At 42.3% G+C, this 18,783-nt stretch overlaps 1 long non-coding RNA gene and 1 pseudogene across 3 annotated transcripts; one reads left to right on the top strand and one right to left on the bottom strand.

Annotated features, from left to right (window-relative positions):
* Nucleotides 1–2,492: 2,492 nt before the first annotated feature.
* Nucleotides 2,493–12,042, bottom strand: LOC135508788 (protein VAC14 homolog; annotated as a pseudogene).
* Nucleotides 12,043–12,172: 130 nt separating this feature from the next.
* Nucleotides 12,173–18,608, top strand: LOC135509117 (uncharacterized). 3 transcript variants are annotated; one of them, XR_010450893.1, is made up of 5 exons: nt 12,173–12,508; nt 15,816–15,884; nt 17,127–17,247; nt 17,939–18,070; nt 18,156–18,608. It is a non-coding gene; the product is annotated as an uncharacterized LOC135509117 (long non-coding RNA). The 3 variants fall into 3 exon arrangements; XR_010450894.1 differs by having other exon boundaries at nt 12,174–12,508; nt 15,816–15,907; nt 17,939–18,060; XR_010450892.1 differs by having other exon boundaries at nt 12,175–12,508; nt 17,939–18,060.
* The last annotated feature ends 175 nt before the right edge of the window (nt 18,609–18,783 follow it).

The following is an 18,783-nucleotide window of genomic DNA, read 5'->3' on the forward strand; positions in this document are numbered from 1 at the left end:
TAAAGAATGCTCTGATCATTGGCTAATCACTCCCATCACTCTATAGGAATCACCAACCCAGTTTACTACTTTTAAATTGGTGGAAGCCCTCAATGGCAATGTCATGCTATGACTGGTTGTATCAATCTACAGCCTTTCTACCTCTATGGTCTATTCACATGTAATTCTGGGCACATTCATAAAGCAGAGTAAGAGTGGTGATCTGGGATCGGTTTTAGATTATAATGAATGGACAATGGGGACCTCATCCTAGATAGGCACTCTTACCCGGACACACGTGATGAATATGGGATCTGGTTTCTTATGGTCTAAAGGTATTCCAATTTATGCTGTAGCTTATTGTGTACTATATTAACTGTACTTTGTATCTGACAGGCTCAGTGATCTCCTGACCATGGACTTCAATTCTCTACAGCACTTTGATTACTAATAAATAATTCAATATTTCACTGGAGGTCCTTAGTTAATAGACAATGTGGGCTATTGGCTCTGACCAGTAAGAAACTTGGTCTAAACATGGCTCTTAAATCAAATGGGTTACATTCAACCCAAGCTTGAATGCACTAGGTGTGAGGAAATCCCATTTGATTTTTGTTCAAACATCCCTAACATTTCTGGGATTATAAGTAACTCCACAGGGCCTAAGCTAACACTGCAATTACATTCTGTACATGTCAACTGGAATTCACAGGTTTGTGAAATACAATGGATGTCAAAAGTTGTCATGATGTGCCTTGCTCTATGGTCCATATCAGCTGCTAGAAACCTTTGGCACCATTACAATTGTCTATTCAACCATGTATGATTTTGTCACTCAATGAGTTGTAGCTGTGGGTGGCAGGTGTGGTAATTTGACTTGTCACGTGTATGGCATTTATGTGATAAGATGTCGCACTGCGCAGTTGCCGACATTGTATAGAGGGTGTGTTCAAAAGAACTCCAGATCAAAGAAATGCTCTTTTATTGGGGCGTCTCACAGGAGACACGTTAACTTCAAAGACTAATGAGTTGGAGCTCTTCCTTTGCTTATTGCAATAGGTCTGGGCGGCATCACTGAGGCACATCAGCTGTAAACAAATCCTGCATATTCATAGGAACTGACGTACCATGTCATCATTCTTGTTTAACATGAGCCCCCACCTATTTAGTCCTGCCCCACTTGTTACTGCTCTGGCTGCTAGCTACTGTATGGCAAGTAGTGGTATTTTGACTAAGTGTTTTGTGGACCCCAGGAAGAATTGCTTTGGCAAAAGCTAATGGCGATCTGAATAAAACTCTCTTCTAATTCCTTGTATCTTAAATGGGCTAAAAGTGTAGTTGTGCAAATTATTTATTGGGAATCTACATACCAATCACTATCCATAAAAGTATGACTGACGCCACCTACTGTTCAGAAACTGATGCATAGAGTATACGAGCTAATGGAAAGTAAAATTATTACACATGGTCAAATTTATTTTTTTCCAGTTTCACTTGATAAGACATCTGTCTGCAGCAGGGTTGCCCAGGAAGCAGATGTTAGCAAGAAGAGGAAGGTAACAAGCGTTTGAAAGAGAAAAAGGCTGTCAGTGAGGGGAAGAGACTGGCTGAAGAGAGGAGTATGAAATTAGAATGTGAGGGGGAAGGATGGATTGGGGGGCAAAAGAGAGGTTTTAACACTGTTCAAGAAGCATGGCGTTAACTGGAGTTAAGCTTTGAGCAACAGAAAGAGCATAAAATTAGTCTGAGGAGCATAATCGTGCTGTCTCCATTGTACAGGGCTTTTGGGACCATTGCGGAATATGAGCTTGCCAAGTAACAAGCCTTTTTAAATAGTAAGGGAAAAAAAGTTTTTTTTAAACAAACGATGCAAGCGGTTTCCCCTGCCCTGAATTCAAGATTGGATTGTCCTCCAGTCACAATAAGGTCCTCTCACTTCTCACAACTAGGGTTGGGTGGGCCTAAACTAATGTCCCAGCAGGGTTAAACAGGAAGGTATGTGCAGTGTCTGCATGAGAGTTTGTATGCAACTCAACCAAAAAAGCACTTAAAGGGATGCTTCTGGATTTTGGAAATGAGGCCTTTATCTACTTCCCCAGAGTCAGATGAACTCGTGGATACAATTTTTATGTGTGTCCAGTATGAAGGAAGTTAGGGGTAGTTTTGCGAGCCAATGCTAACTAGCATTAGCGCAATGACTGAAAGTCTATAGTTATCTGCTTGCATGCTTATAATTCTTAAATGGTGTCCGGGTTCATCTGACTCTGGGGAAGTAGATAAAGGGCTTCCTTGTCAAAATCCCAAAGTATCCCTTTAAAAAAACGATTGTTTAAAAAAGAAAATCCACTCAATGTTCTTCGTGCCTACAGTATTTTCAAAGACTAAAAACGATATAAGCACAAAGGTGCTCCTATATGAGTGGTGAGCAGTCTTCAATCAGTCCTTTAAGTTTGTGGTTGGTTGGGGTGTTTGCATCTCCATCCGTGGGTGAAGGCTTGACGCAGTGCCCTGCCTCAGAGGTCAAAGTTTGTCACAGCACCAACTTCCTGTCTCTGTGATTGGCACGGCTTGAGTGCTGGTGGCGCACCTCCAGGTGTTTGCTCTTTGTAATCCATGTAAGCGTATGCCGGAAGCTTGATGCTAACAGACTTAGACTCAATGTACTTCGAATTATCCCTGAAACCAAAAACATGGGGATGAAATAAATAACTGTATAGGGAATAATATTGTAGTGGCAGTGGCCATGGGAATGAAATGCTGCACACTGTAGGCACACCAAATTAACACAATCATTAGTGCTACTCACACTGTCCTCATGAGCTCTGGGTTAGGCATACAGTGCAGGTGGTGAGAGAGAAGCTGCAAGGCTCTGAAGCAGTAGCATCATCAGCAGGCCGTACAGGGCCTTGATCAGGTACGGATTGTTCTCCACCTCCAGCAGCTGAAGATGTAAGTCTAGACAAACACAGAAAGATGAGAGACAGGTGTGTGTGTAGTGCTGTGTGATGCCGTTCAGTGTGTGTGTTCAGGTCTAATATTGGTGCTGTGAGACTCACAGGTAACGATGGAGCTCTTGATCAACTGAACAAGCTTGTCCACTTCCATGAGAAATTCCACAGTCCCCTCCAAGTCACCACTACATGGCTAACATAAAGGAAATATAGTATAATATACACACCAATATAAATACACTATGAGGTGTAATGATACTGATATGCAAAATGTATATCAAAGACAAGCAGAAAGGATGCAACTTCTGGATGAGGTCGTAGGCATGGCGATAGTTCTTTGTCAAGAAGCAGTGGGACAAGTTGGCCACATGGTTGTAACACCAGGAGCAGTACAGGATGCAGAACAGGGCATTGCTCTCCTGCAGGGGGTGCCAGACACACACAAGGGCACCAGACACACATTACAACTCAGTCCATTCAATAAGTTCATTGAAATTCAAGTCCTCTGTCACTTTTTCCCAATTCTTAATTTGTTTTATTTGGAAACTTCCTGAATTGAAAATGACCCAGATCCAGGTGGCCAGCCATACAGCATCATCCACTCAGATATTACAGCTCTGCTTTCAACACCATAGTGCCCTCAAAGCTCATCCCTAAGGTAAGGACTATGGCTCGAAACACCTCCCTCTGCAACTTGATCCTGGACTTCCTGACGGGCCGCCCCCAGGTGGTAAGGGGAGGTAATACATCTGCCACGCTGATCCTCAACCCTGGGGCCCCTCATGTGCTCAGTCCCGTCCTCTAATCCCTGTTCACCCATAACTGCATGACCAAACACGACTTCAACACCATCATTAAGTTTGCCGATGACACAACAGTGGTAGGCCTGATCACCGACAACGATGAGACGGCCTATAGGGAGGAGGTCAGAGACCTGGCCATGTGGTGCTAGGACAACAACCTCTCCCTCAACGTGATCAAGACAAAGGAGATTATCGTGGACTACAGGAAAAGGAGGGCCGAGCATGCCCCCATTCTCATCGACGGGACTGTATTTTGTATTTGTATTTATGGATCCCCATTAGCTGCTGCCAAAGCAGAAGCTACTCTTCCTGGGGTCCAGCAAAATTAAGGAAGTTTAAAAACATTACAATACATTCACAGATTTCACAACACACTGTGTGCCCTCAGACCCCTACTCCACCACTACCACATATCTACAGTACTAAATCCATGTGTATGTATAGTGTGTATGTTATCGTGTGTGTGTGTGTGTGTGTGTGTGTGTGTGTGTGTGTGTGTGTGTGTATGCCTGTGTCTGTGCCAATGTTCGTGTTGCTTCACACTCCCCGCTGTTCCAGAAGGTGTTTTTTAATCTTTTTTTTTTAATTCTAATTTTATTGCTTGCGTCAGTTACTTCATGTGGAATAGAGTTCCATGTAGTCATGGCTCAATGTAGTACTGTGTGCCTCCCATAGTCTGTTCTGGACTTGGGAACTGTGAAGAGACCTCTTGCGGCATGTCTTGTGGGGTATGCATGGGTGTCCGAGCTGTGTGGCAGTAGTTTAGACAGAGTTTGCATTCAACAAACTCTCATAAATAAAAGTAGTGATGAAGTCAATCTCTCCTCCACTTTCAGCCAGGAAAGATTGACATGCATATTATTAATATTAGCTCGCTGTGTACATCCAAGGGCCAGCCGTGCTGCCCTGTTCTGAGCCAATTGCAATTTTCCAAGTGATTTTTGAGCCAAGTGATTTTTCGTGGTACCTGACCACGCGACTGAACAGTAGGTGCGACAGTAGGTGCGACAAAACTAGGACCTGTAGGACCTGCCTTGTTGATAGTGTTGTTAAGAAGGCAGAGCATCGCTTTATTATAGACAGCCTTCTCCCATCTTAGCTACTACTGCATCAATATGTTTTGACCATGACAGTTTACAATCTAGGGTTACTCCAAGCAGTTTAGTCAGCTCAACTTATATGATTTTGTTGAGGTTTAGGGTTGCGTGAGGGTTTTGTTCCAAATACAATGCTTTTAGTTTTAGAAATATTTAGGGCTAACTTATTCCTTGCCACCCACGCTGAAACTAACTGCAGCTCTTTGTTGAGGTTTGCAGTCATTTCAGTCGCTGTAGTAGCTTACGTGTATAGTGTTGAGTCAAACGAAATACATAGAAACTCTGGCTTTACTCAAAGTCAGTGGCGTGTCATTAGTAAAAATAGGAAAAAGCAAGGGGCCTAAACAGCTACCCTGGGGAATTCCTGATTCTAACTGGATAATATTTGAGAGGCTTCCATTAAAGAACACCCTCTGTGATCTGCTAGACAAGTAACTCTTTATCCACATTATAGCAGGGGGTGTAAAGCCATAACACATATGTTTTTCCAGCAGCAGACTATGATCAATAATGTCAGAAGCTGCACTGAAGTCTAACAAGACAGCCCCACAATAATTTTATCATCAATTTCTCTCCGCCAATCGTCAGTTATTTGTGTAAATGCTGTGCTTGTCGGGTGTTCCTCCCTATAAGCATGCTGAAATTCTTTTGACAATTTGTTTACTGTGAAATAGGATTGTATCTGGAGTGGAGCAGGTTAAGAGCTTCAAGATCCTTGGTGTCCACATCACCAACGAACTGTCATAGTCCAAACACACCAAGACAGTCGTGAAGAGGGCATGACAACGCCTATTCCCCCTCAGGAGATTAAAAATACTTGGCATGGGTCCTCAGATCCTCCAAATGTTCTACAGTTGCACCATTAAGAGCATCCTGACTGGTTGCATCACCGACTGGTATGGCAACTGCTCGGACTCCGACTGCAAGGTACTACAGAGGTTAGTGCGTACGGCCCAGTACACCACTCGGGACAAGCTTCATGCCATCCAGGACCTCTATACCAGGTGGTGTCAGAGGAAGGTCCTAAAAATTGCAAAAGACTCCAGCCACCCTAGTTTGTAAGTAACCATTTCACTGTAAGGTCTACACCTATTGTATTCGGCGCATGTGACAAATACAATTTGATTTTACATGAGTGCGCAGGTGTTTGAGCTGGTTGCGCAGCTGAAAGAGCTATGCAGAGATGAGCAGGATGGTGTTGAGCCTCTGCACCATGGTGGAGGCAAACTTCAGGTCCTCCTCCTTCAGCGGGATGTCTGCCATGGAGTGGAAGATGTTCTTCGTGTGCAGGAGCAGACAGAGCTGCCTGGAGGGATGGAGATCAAGGAGAGAGCAGTAACGTGAAACAAACTACAAATAATCCCAGAAGAGAGAGAGAGGTAATGGATAATAAACTACAAACAATCCCAGTGGCGAGAAAGGTAAGGCGTAACAAATTACAAACAATCCCAAAGTAATAGGTAACAAACTAACAACAATCCCAAGGGGTGGAACATTTGTGTGTCTTTTGTTGAAAGTTTATTACATTTTAGATATGTCTGTAATGTCTATGTTGTTTTTAAATGTATGTTAATTGTAAAGTATTTTTGTCTGTAATGTCTTTTTCAGAAAATCTGGACCCTCTCTTTATAAAATTATCCGCTGCCATTGTTGCAACCCCTATTACTAGTCTGTTCAACCTCTCCTTCGTATCGTCCGAGATTCCTAAAGACTGGAAAGCGGCCGCGGTCATCCCCCTCTTCAAACGGGGGAGACACTCTAGACCCAAACTGTTACAGACCTATATCCATCCTGCCCTGCCTTTCTAAAGTCTTCGAAAGCCAAGTTAACAAACAGATCACTGACCATTTAGAATCCTACCGTACCATCTCCACTGTGCAATTCGGTTTCTGAGCTGGTCACGGGTGCACCTCAGCCACGCTCAAGGTACTAAACGGTATCATAACCACCATCGATAAAAGACATTACTGTGCAGCCGTCTTCATCGACCTGGCCAAGGCTTTCGACTCTGTCAATCACCGTATTCTTATCGGCAGACTCAACAGCCTTGGCTTCTCAAATGACTGCCCCACATGGTTCACTAACTACTTCTCAGATAGAGTTCAGTGTGTCAAATTGGAGGGCCTGTTGTCCGGACCTCTGGCAGTCTCTATGGGGGTGCAACAGGGTTCAATTCTCGGGCCGACACTTTTCTCTGTATATATCAATCATGTCTCTCTTGCTGCGGGTGATTCCTTGATCCACCTCTATGCAGACGACACCATTCTGTATACATCAGGCCCTTCTTTGGACAACGTGTTAACAAACCTCCAAACAAGCTTCAATGCCATACAACACTCCTTCCGTGGCCTCCAACTGCTCTTAAATGCTAGTAAAACTAAATGCATGCTCTTCAACCGATCGCTGCCTACACCCGCCCGCCTGACTAGCATCACTACTCTGGACGGTTCTGACTTAGAATATGTGGACAACTACAAATACCTAGGTGTCTGGTTAGACTGTACACTTTCCTTCCAGACTCACATTAAGCATCTCCAATCCAAAATTAAATCTAGAATCGGCTTCCCATTTCGCAGCAAAGCATCCTTCACTCACGCTGCCAAACATACCCACGTAAAACGGACTCTCCTACCGATCCTTGACTTTGGCGATGTAATTTACAAAATAGCCTCCAACACTCTACTCAGCAAACTGGATGCAGTCTATCACAGTGCCATCTGTTTTGTCACCAAAGTCCCTTATACCACCCACCACTGTGACCTGTATGCTCTCGTCGGCTAGCCCTCGCTACATATTCGTCACCAGACCCACTGGCTCCAGGTCATCTACAAGTCTTTTCTCGGTAAAGCTCCACCTTATCTCGGCTGGTCACCATAACAAAACCCACCCGTAGCATGTGCTCCAGCAGGCATATCTCACTGGTCATACCAAAAGCCAACACCCACTTTGGCCGCGTTTCCTTCCAGTTCTCTGCAGCCAATGACTGGAACGAATTACAAAAATTGCTGAAGTTGGAGACTTATATCTCCCTCACTAACTTTAAGCATCAGCTATCTGAGCAGCTTACCGATCGCTTCAGCTGTACGTAGCCCATCTGTAAATAGCCCACCCAACTACCTACCTCATCCCCATATTGTTTTTATTTACTTTCTTGCTCTTTTTGCACACCAGTATTTGTACTTGCAGATCATCATCTGCACATCTATCACTTCAGTGTTAATTTGCTAAATTGTAATTACTTCGCTACTACGGCCTATTTATTGCCTTACCTCCTTACTCCATTTGCACACACTGTATTTAGATTTTTCTATTGTGTTATTGACTGTACTTTTGTTTATCCTATGTGTAACTCTGTGTTGTTTTTTGTCACACTGCTTTGCTTTATCTTGGCCAGGTCGCAGTTGTAAATGAGAACTTGTTCTCAAGTGGCCTACCTGGTTAAATAAAGGTGAAATAAAAAATATTTAAAAATATTAAAAAATTATGTGTCGTACCCCAGGAAGACTAAATGTTGCCATTAGCGCCGGCTAATGGGGAACCTAACAAAATCATAGGTTCCAAGACTATTTATCAGTGTTCTCTTGAGAAGCTTGAAACTTATTCAAAAGCCTTTTCAAAATCAGCTATGAAAACCAGGCCTGGTGTCCCCGGTATTTCATAGTATTCCATTGTTTACAGTACTTGTCTTAAATTATCTTCAATGTATTGTCCATATCACAATACTTTTTAAATTCTATGAGCCAAGCATTTTTCTAGGATTTTTGCATCACAACACTGAAGTTTTTTAAATTGACTGGATCTTTATATATACCATTTGGGTCCTGTTTCGGTAATAATGATATCAGACCTTCTTGTTGCGTGTCTGATAATCTACCGTTTATATAGGAGTGGTAAAAACATGCTAATAATGGTCCTCTGAGCATCTCAAAAAAAAAAAAGTTTTGTATGCTTCCACTGGTATGCCATCCAGCCCTGGAGTTTTCCCATCCTTAAAGGCCCCAATTGCATCAAGAATTTCCTCTGTAATTTGGCCTTCACATGACTCTTTCTGTACAGATGTTAATTTTACATTATTATTAGGAGAAAAAAACATACAATTAATTTCAGTTAGTGGAGATGGAGGAGATTGAAACGAAAACATGTTCTTAAAGTACTTTACTTCCTCTTTCAAAATATCATTTGATGAATCATGCGTGACTCCATCAATACATTTTTTTTGGTTGTCACGCTCGTCATAATGATTGGACCAAGACGCGCGTGCGTAGAGTTCCACATATTTTAATTAATCGAAACTCACCAAACAAAACAAACAAGCACAAACAAAACGTGAAGCTACTTGTGTGCACACAGGTAACTATCCGTAGATAAGATCCCACAAAGCACAATGAGGAAATGGCTACCTAAATATGATCCCCAATCAGAGACAACAATAAACAGCTGTCTCTGACTGGGAACCATACCAGGCCAACATAAATCATTAATCACCTAGATGACCCACCCTAGTCACTATCATGCCCCAACCAACAGAGAATAAACAGCTCTCTATGGTCAGGGCGTGACATTGGTAGCACTTCTATGTTGATGATTGAGAAAGAATTTGGTGCATTTTTCCCCATTTCCCATCCAGTTTGCTGAGAACTCAGATGGCTGTACGGAGGACAAGTAGTTTGAGAAACAGACACGTCATAAGTCCTCAACTTTTAAATAGTACCCGCAAAACAACAACATCAACAGCAAAGAGGCAACTCTGGGATGCTGGCCTTCTAGGCAATGTCTGTGTTCTTTTACCCATCTTAAAATGGCCAGAAACAAAGAACTTTCTTCTGAAACTCGTCAGTTTCTTTTTGTTCTGAGAAATTAAGGCAATTCCATGCGATAAATTGCCAAGAAACTGAAGATCTCGTACAACACTGTATACTGCTCCCTTCACCGAACAGCGCAAACTGCCGCTGTTCTGCCAGAATAGAAAGAGGAGGGAACATCTTGGCCATGTTCTGTTATAATCTCCACCCGACACAGCTATAAGAGGACTGGCCACCCCTCATAGCCTGGTTTCTCTCTAGGTTTCTTCCTAGGTTTTGGCCTTTCTAGGGAGTTTTTCCTAGCCACCGTGCTTCTGCACCTGCATTGCTTGCTGTTTGGGGTTTTAGGCTGGGTTTCTGTATAGCACTTTGATATATCAGCTGATGTAAGAAGGGCTATATAAATAAATACATTTGACTTGATTTTGAGTGGGAGGCCCCAGGGCACAACTAAGCAAGAAGACAAGTTCATTAGAGTGTCTAGTTTGAGAAACAGACGCCTCACAAGTCCTCATCTGGTCGCAAAACACCAGTCTCAACGTCAGCAGTGAAGAGGCAACTCCGGGATGCTGGCAGAGTTCCTCTGTCCAGTGTCTGTGTTATTTTGCCCGTCTTAATCTTTTATTTTAATTGGTCAGTCTGAGGTATGGCTTTTTCTTTGCAACTGTGCTTAAAAGGCCAGTATCCCAGGGTCACCTCCTCACTGTTGACATTGAGACTGGTGTTTTGCAGGTACTATTTAATGAAGCTGCCAATTGAGGACTTGTGAGGTGTCTGTTTCTCAAACTAGACACTCGAATGTACTTGTCCTCTTGCTCAGTTTTGCACCGGGGCCTCCCACTCCTCATTCTAGTCTAGTTGGAGCCAGTTTACACTGTTCTGTGAAGGGAGTAGTACACAGCGTTGTACAAGATCTTCAGTTTCTTGGCAATTTGGAATAGCCTTAATTTCTCAGAACAAGAACAGACTGATGAGTTTCAGAAGAAAGTTATTTGTTTCTAGCCATTTTGAGCCTGTAATCGAACCCGCAAATAGTGATGCTGCAGATACACAACTAGTCTAAAGAAGGCCAGTTTTATTGCTTCTTTAATCCGAACAACAGTTTTCAGCTGTGCTAACATAATTGCAAAAGGGTTTTCTAATGATCAATTAGCCTTTTAAAATGATACACTTGGGTTAGCTAACACAACGTGTCATTGGAACAATTGAGTGATGGTTGCTGATAATGGTCCTCTGTATGCCTATGTAGATATTCTACTAAAAATCAGCTGTTTTCAGCTACAATAGTCATTTACAGCATTAACAATGTCTACACTGTATTTCTGATCAATTGTATGTTATTTTAATGGGAAAATGTGCTTTTCTTTAAAAAAAAGGGACATTTCTAAGTGACCCCAAACTTTCGAATGGTAGTGTATGTAATAACTCAAACCATTCTCTGGGCTAATAATGTAAGAAATAACAGACAAAGAAAAAAACGCAAAGTTGCCATCATACCATTACCATAAGGACAACTCTGAGTATGCTATTCTGTTCTTCTGAAATAGACTACATTGTCTTCATATCATGTTTCTTTAGACCTGTCTAAAATAAATAATGGATTTATTGTGAAGGTGTAGGCTATACTAAATTGATTTATTAGACTTTTTAAAATGTAGATTTTCCAAAGGTTAGGCTGTGGACAATCAAACAGCACTTTAATTTATATCTTGTTTTTTTGTTTCTTAATGAAACTGATCTAATGACTAAATGCACCATTCAAAATCACTTAGCACTTACCTTGTGGGAGTGAGAAGCAGATGTTGCTGAAACCCAGACTCCTGTGATGCAGAGCAAATCTGAAATCAAAACAGAGGTTGTTTATAATCAGAGCTATCAGAAAACTCTTTCAAGCAAAATAGTAGCTAATGTTAGAGCTGGGTGCACCTCTAGGTGTAAATGATGAATTGATTATTGCCAGTGATCTCATTGAATGAAACAGAGCAATGTGATTACTGGAAATATTGTGTACTGGAAAACCACCAGAGGACAATAAACTAAAATATAACATTTTTGGGGGGGGATACAGTAGAAACCTTTATTGAATCTGTTCATGGTACAAGACACAGCAATGCCAAATGTGTAATCCATGTACACAAATCCAGTACCAGAGCAAAAGGTGTGCATGTGTAACGGATGTGAAACGTTAGCTTAGTTAGCCGTGGCTCGCGCGAAATAGCGTTTCAATCGGTGACGTCACTTGTTCTGAGACCTTGAAGTAGTAGTTCCCTTTGCTCTGCAAGAGCCGCGGTTCTTGTGGAGTGATGGGGAACGATGCTTCGTGGGTGTCAGTTGTTGATGTGTGCAGAGGGTCCCTGGTTCGCGCCCGGGAATGGGCGAGTGTACGGTCTAAGACTATACTGTCACACATGCATTGGCCGTGACTCAAACCCTGGCCTCACGTGGGGATTATTTTGCTAAACCGCCTTGAACAGTTTCCAATGCATTGTCAATGTGGTTTGTAAACCAACCCGAATGTAATATAATTCTGGGCACATGTTGACTCATTGGCGCTTCTCCATGCAGCACATGAGAGGGGAGAGGGACGCACACTCTGTAAACAGGAATAGGTGATTCACTGGTCACTGAGCTGGCAAGCTAAAGTTAGCTAGTTAGTCACAGAAATGTACGTTCAGCCTGTTAATTATTTCAGTCCGATTTGATTTATTTTACGAAGTCAGCGTGGCATAGTTTCTTTCGTTTTTGACCTTGACATAGTTGCTGGATATATACTTTCATTTCTGACATACTGGCGCTGTTAGCTAGCTAATGCTAACGACACCAGCTGACCTCATATCTGGATGCCTCACTCTAGTCCCTGAGAGAGCAGCATACTGGTAAGTCAACTTTGCTTTCAAACTTTGTAGTCATCTCTAAAGTTGTTTTACATGCAATCTTACAAGCTAGATATATATCTTGTTTAAAAGCCTGTTGTCATTCATTCGTTCTTTCTTTGGAGCTAGCTATGCTATCACGAGCTAGGTGGGTAATAATGTGATGTACAGTAAGTTAAGCTACAGTAACGTTAATACTGAATGACAACAATATAGCCTTGTCACTACTATTTGGCAAGTTGGTTGATTATGGGGTGCAGTAGTAGGCTAGCGTCGTTATTATTCGTTGGGTCCCTTGATAAAACGTTATTTTTGACTTGTTAAAATAAGCTAAAGGTTGTGTGCACAATCAAATCAAATCGAATTTTATTTGTCACATACACATGGTTAGCAGATGTTCATGCGAGTGTAGCGAAATGCTTGTGCTTCTAGTTCCGACAATGCAGTAATAACCAACAAGTAATCTAACTAACAATTCCAAAACTACTGTCTTATACACACAAGTGTCAGGGGATAAAGAATATGTACATAAAGATATATATTTTTTTTTACCTTTATTTAACCAGGCAAGTCAGTTAAGAACAAATTCTTATTTTCAATGGTGGCCTGGGAACAGTGGGTTAACTGCCTGTTCAGGGGCAGAACGACAGATTTGTACCTTGTCAGCTCGGGAGTCTGTGTTGGCAGCAACCACTCAACCACTCAATTTGTAAGTCGCTCTGGATAAGAGCGTCTGCTAAATGACTTAAATGTAACAGTCTGATGGACTTGAGATAGAAGCTGTTTTTCAGTCTCTCGGTCCCAGCTTTGATGCACCTGTACTGACCTCGCCTTCTGGATGATAGCGGGGTGAACAGGCAGTGGCTCGGGTGGTTGTTGTCCTTGATGATCTTTATGGCCTTCCTGTAACATCGGGTGGTGTAGGTGTCCTGGAGGGCAGGTAGTTTGCCCCCGGTGATGCGTTGTGCAGACCTCACTACCCTCTGGAGAGCCTTACGGTTGTGGGCGGAGCAGTTGCCGTACCAGGCGGTGATACAGCCCGCCAGGATGCTCTCGATTGTACATCTGTAGAAATTTGTGAGTGCTTTTGGTGACAAGCCAAATTTCTTCAGCCTTCTGGGGTTGAAGAGGCGCTGCTGCGCCTTCTTCACGATGCTGTCTGTGTGGGTGGACCAATTCAGTTTGTCTGTGATGTGTATGCCGAGGAACTTAAAACTTACTACCCTCTCCACTACTGTTCCATTGATGTGGATAGGGGGGTGTTCCCTCTGCTGTTTCCTGAAGTCTACAATCATCTCCTTAGTTTTGTTGACGTTGAGTGTGAGGTTATTTTCCTGACACCACACTCCGAGGGCCCTCACCTCCTCCCTGTAGGCCGTCTCGTCGTTGTTGGTAATCAAGCCTACCACTGTTGTGTCGTCCGCAAACTTGATGATTGAGTTGGAGGTGTGTGTGGCCACGCAGTCGTGGGTGAACAGGGAGTACAGGAGAGGGCTCAGAACGCACCCTTGTGGGGCCCCAGTGTTGAGGATCAGCGGGGTGGAGATGTTGTTGCCTACCCTCGCCACCTGGGGGCGGCCCGTCAGGAAGTCAAAAAAGTTATTTAGTCTGCCTGGGAGCAAGACATCCTGGTCCGTGGCTGGGCTGGTTTTCTTTTTGTAATCAGTGATTGACTGTAGACCCTGCCACATATCTCTTGTGTCTGAGCCATTGAATTGAGATTCTACTTTGTCTCTATACTGACGCTTAGCTTGTTTGATTGCCTTGCGGAGGGAATAGCTGCACTGTTTGTATTTGGTCATGTTTCCAGTCACCTTGCCCTGATTAAAAGCAGTGGTTCGCGCTTTCAGTTTCACGCGAATGCTGCCATCAATCCACGGTTTCTGGTTAGGGAATGTTTTAATCGTTGCTATGGGAACGACATCTTCAACGCACGTTCTAATGAACTCGCACACCGAATCAGCGTATTCGTCAATGTTGTTGTCTGACGCAATACGAAACATATCCCAGTCCACGTGATGGAAGCAGTCTTGGAGTGTGGAATCAGATTGGTCGGACCAGCGTTGGACAGACCTCAGCGTGGGAGCTTCTTGTTTTAGTTTCTGTCTGTAGGCAGGGATCAACAAAATGGAGTCGTGGTCAGCTTTTCCGAAAGGAGGGCGGGGCAGGGCCTTATATGCGTCGCGGAAGTTAGAATAACAATGATCCAAGGTTTTGCCAGCCCTGGTTGCGCAATCGATATGCTGATACAATTTAGGAAGTCTTGTTTTCAGATTAGCCTTGTTAAAATCCCCAGCTACAATGAATGCAGCCTCAGGATGTATGTATTCCAGTTTGCAAAGAGTCAAATAAAGTTCATTCAGAGCCATCGATGTGTCTGCTTGGGGGGGAATATATACAGTTGTGATTATAATCGAAGTGAATTCTCTTGGTAGATAATGCGGTCGACATTTGATTGTGAGGAATTCTAAATCAGGTGAACAGAAGGATTTGAGTTCCTGTATGTTTCTGTGATCACACCACGTCTCGTTAGCCATAAGGCATACGCCCCCGCCCCTCTTCTTACCAGAAAGATGTTTGTTTCTGTCGGCACTAGACAGAATTGCGTGATTTGTTGTCAGATTTTCAAAAGAAAATAGACATGCAGTATATCAGTGTTAAAGGAATTTCATTCCTATATGTTCATCAACCAATTCAATTAAAACACTCTGCCCATTCTAAGAATTTGTAAGAAACGTATTTGCATAAAATAGACAGAGACCAGTCTCAAAATCAACCAATAGCGTTTATTCTCAGGAGTACTCATCATAGTACAATTTACATCAGGTTATATACTAAAAATGACGCCATAGGTTTTAAAAGGTCCTTCCTCCACTCCGATACAATGGCAGTATAGTTCACAAGCCTTCACACATTGTCTACCACCTGTTAAATAATCTACTACTAGCCCAAGGTCTCTCCCCTCCCTGGGTAGAGACAGGATGTCCTGTAAGGAACACAGCATTCCAGCCAGTCTGATAATAGCTCCATTCGTTTCCAACAAGGAACAGAAAGTCCTTCTACTTCTTGACGAAAACTACACACATTACATTCAGTATTATAATAAGATTCATACATCCATACAGTAACATAGTAGTATTCTGTTTAGTTATAGTTCTGATTTAAATGTATACATAATTTAGTCATTATTCATAAAAATCCCTTAACAATCAGCTATTCTCAATCAGATGAGATACAATATGAGTTAGCTGTGTATTTAATTCATTCATAAATGTGGACACTAATTATTGTTAATATTCCAATTCTCTAGGCCCTCCATTCCCAAACCTGAAGCCCCCTGTCCCCAGCAGGAAAGACCAGTAAAAAGTGTTGGCTTAAGGTACAACTTCCAATTGAGGAAATGTAAGACAGCTCACTGTCATATTTAGATTGCTTGTATGCTTCTATTCATGTCAGTAACTCAATCTATCAAATGTATTTTATAAAGCCCTTTTTACATCAGCAGCTGTCACAAAGTGCTTATACAGATACCCAGCCTAAAACCCCAAAGAGCAAGCAATGCAGATAAAGAAGCACAGTGGCTAGGAAAGCCTCCCTAGGAAGAAACCTAGAGGAACCAGGCTCTGAGAGGTGGCCAGTCCTCGTCTGGCTGTGCTGGTGGAGATTATAAAAGAGTACAACCATTTTGCCAGATTATTCTTCAAGACGTTTAAACATTCATAGATGACCAGCAGTGTCAAATTATAGAGGGTGCAATAGTTCAGTACCTCAAGAGTAAATACCAGTTAGCTCTTCATAGCTGAGCATGTTGAGGTTGAGACAGTAGGTCCGGTAGAGAGAGAGGTTCAAACAGCAGGTCTGGGACGAGTTTGTACCTCCAGTGAGCCTTGAGCAGGTCAGGGTTCCAGAGCTGCAGACAGAAACAGCAGAGACTGGATAAGCAGCACAACTAGGTGGACTAGAGACAGGGACAGTCAGGAGTCATCATGCCAGGTAGTCTTGAGGCATGGTCCTAGAGCTCATTTCTTGCATCCTTTATTTAACTTGAGTGTAGACTAATCCCTAGAGGTTTATAACTTCACATGATTTAGCCAAGTTGTCAATCCAGATTTGAATATTTTATATCCTTTTTACTGAACACTGTTGGTAGTAATTTTTCCCTAGCTAATCACTGATTTCCTTCTACAGGGATGTGGTCAAGTTGACACTTCTAAGTCATAATAACACAACACACACACACACATCAGATTGCAAGGGCAAGTACAATGAGCAGTTGGGAAAATTAAGTCTGCTACGTGGGTTGCCAGATACACACACACTTAATTAATTTGTTGTATTTATTATGGATCCCCATTAGCTTCTGCCAAGACAGCAGTTTGTGTACAGTGTGTATGTTATTGTGTGTATGCATGTCTTCATAGTCCCTGCTGTTCCATAAGGTGTATTTTTATCTTTTTTTTTTTTTTCTAATTTTACTGCTTGCATGAGTTACTTGATGTGGAACAGAGTTCCATCTAGTCATGGCTCTATATACTACTATGCGCCTCCCATAGTTTGTTCTGTTTAGGTTCGTGTGTCGTCAAGGCTTTGTCATTAAAATTATATTGTGCCTATTTTTCAGATCTTCCAACCTGATCGGTGGGTGACTGGTAACCGTCTTTACACCAAGCTGTTCCAGGCCTGGAGTGGCACGCTGGAACTTCCAGATGCTTGTAGACCTGAAGCAGTGTGATGTATTCCAGGTATTTATCAAACACACATACACACTCAATCACTCAATCTGTTTTGTATAATTATTTTAATTTAAGAAAATTGTTCTTCTTTTAAATCTGACAACCACAGTCTTCACAGCTGTAGTCGTTTGCCCCTGCATCTGCTACACCGGCATGTATACACACATGCACACTCTCCCTTACTTGGGGCTCTATTCAATCACGTCCGCTTTAGCCGACATCCACATAGAAGTCGTTTTGGCGGTGTCTGAGGTGGAACTGTGTTAGAGCTGTCAAATTCACAAGCGGCTCCTGGCATTATACCTAACAGTCGCATTAACAGAAATCTGATGCAGCCCTGTTTACAATTTAGAACACTGGAATTTGAGATGTAATCTACACCTCAATTAGGCTGATTGAAATCCTCATCATTTAGTTTAATGATTTTGAATTTGAGCGTCATTGTTTCTATATAACCTATACTTTCTAGTTTTGAACTTAATGCGAGTAGGACTGGTGTAGTTTTGTGACAATGATCAAGAACTACCGATTTGACAGATCCAACGCAGTTACACCTCAGACACCGCCAAAACATCAGTTATGCGGGTGTTGGTTATCGCCGGTTAACGCTAGATCTGATTGAATCTAGGCCTTCCACTCATTCAGTCTATTTAGTTGTATGATTATTGTCAGTTAAGAAAATTGTGCCTCTCTATTTTAGATCTGCCACCCCCAGCAGTTCAGCTGCAGACACAGCAGTCCACTGGTGTGGTATTTAGTTTACCAGCTGCACCAGTTCCTACTACACTGGCCGTGAAGGGAGAAACTTTTAAGGATTACCAGGTGGATACAGGTGCTCACCCACATATGCTCACCCACACCAACAGACATGTTGTTGAGCTGTATACTTACTGTCACTTTGTGCCTCTGTCTTTCAGATCTGCCATGCCCTCCACCACTGCCTGACAGCTTCACCCAGAAGTGCATACACTGGGCCTATCAAGACTGACAATGCAGAGATGGGTGGCTGACAAGGAAAAATAAAAAAACATGTACACACATTATCCACAATGTAAATAAGTTGTAATTACTTGTTTGTTTAATATTTGCTCCATTTTATTTTAGGATTGGAGATATCTACTCCTATATATCCATTATCAATATCTGCTCTAAATATCTATCAAATCAATGTGTGATTGATAATATTGTAAAAGATTGAGTGTACAGTTTTAGGAAATTCTGTGTACTTTTTTTCTGAGTTGAAAAACATGCTTCCCTCTCTCACACACACACACACAAGACCCAATGTAAATAAATTGTAATAACTTATTTTACGTATGCTTCATTTTATTAGAGGAAAATATCTTCAATAAAGTACATTTACAGCTAAAGCATTGTATTTGTATTAGGAGAAATATCCAATAAACCAATGTGTGACCAGTAGGAAGTCGGCAGACCTGCAACCCTTGGGCCGTGTGTGCAGGTTTTGTCATTTGGAGCTTAAAAATAGTGGTGAGGAGAGATTGCAGTTTAAAGGTTTATCATTAAAAACTGACACAATTCTAT

Source organism: Oncorhynchus masou, chromosome 22, assembly GCF_036934945.1.
Source record: "Oncorhynchus masou masou isolate Uvic2021 chromosome 22, UVic_Omas_1.1, whole genome shotgun sequence".
NCBI classification, from domain to species: domain Eukaryota; kingdom Metazoa; phylum Chordata; class Actinopteri; order Salmoniformes; family Salmonidae; genus Oncorhynchus; species Oncorhynchus masou.